The sequence below is a fragment of the Corvus brachyrhynchos genome, unplaced genomic scaffold, assembly GCF_000691975.1.
Source record: "Corvus brachyrhynchos isolate BGI_N302 unplaced genomic scaffold, ASM69197v1 scaffold166, whole genome shotgun sequence".
NCBI lineage: Eukaryota > Metazoa > Chordata > Aves > Passeriformes > Corvidae > Corvus > Corvus brachyrhynchos.
In genome coordinates this window covers 10,385-11,171 of record NW_008239671.1, presented here as the reverse complement: position 1 = coordinate 11,171, position 787 = coordinate 10,385, and positions in this window count along the sequence as shown.

Below are 787 nucleotides of genomic sequence, written 5' to 3'. Positions count from 1 at the left end.
GGGGGAGCAGCGCGGCAGGGCCGCGAGGTTGGGGACAACCGGGAACAGCCCCGCTCTGTGTCCCAATGCCTGTTCCGTATCCCAAACCCCAGTCCGTGTCCCAATCCCGCTCCGTGTCCCAATCCCGCTCCATGTCCCAAATCCCCACTCCGTGTCCCCAATCTCACTCTGTGTCCTCAATCCCGCTCCGTGTCCCAATCCCCCTCCATGTCCCAAACCCCAGTCCGTGTTCCCTACCCCGCTCCGTGTCCCAAACCCCGCTGTGTGTCCCAAACCCGGCTCTGTGTCCCAAACCCCAGTCCGTGTCCCAAATCCTGCTCCGTGCCCCAAACCCCCTCCGTGTCCCAAATCCCCACTCCATGACCCCAGTCCCGCTCTGTGTCCCCAAACCCCGCTGTGTGTCCCAAACCTGACTCCGTGTCCCAAACCCCGCTGTGTCCCAAACCCCGCTCTGTGTCCCAAATCCTGCTCCGTGTCCCAAACCCCGCTCCGTGTCCCAAACCCCGCTCCATGTCCCTATCCCGCTCCATGTCCCAAACCCCGCTCCATGTCCCTATCCCGCTCCATGTCCCTTATCCTGCTCCGTGTCCCCAATCCCGCTCCATGTCCCAATCCCGCTCCATGTCCCACACCCCGTTCCCCGTGTCCTGTCCCCCCCTCCCCTGGGGACAGGGCTGTCCCCCAGCTCACCCAGTGGTTGGTGCAGGGTCCCTCGGTCTCGGCCAGGATTTGGCCATCTCCGGACACCAGCACCACCCTGGAGTGGGTGCCCCCGCTGCGGAGAGAT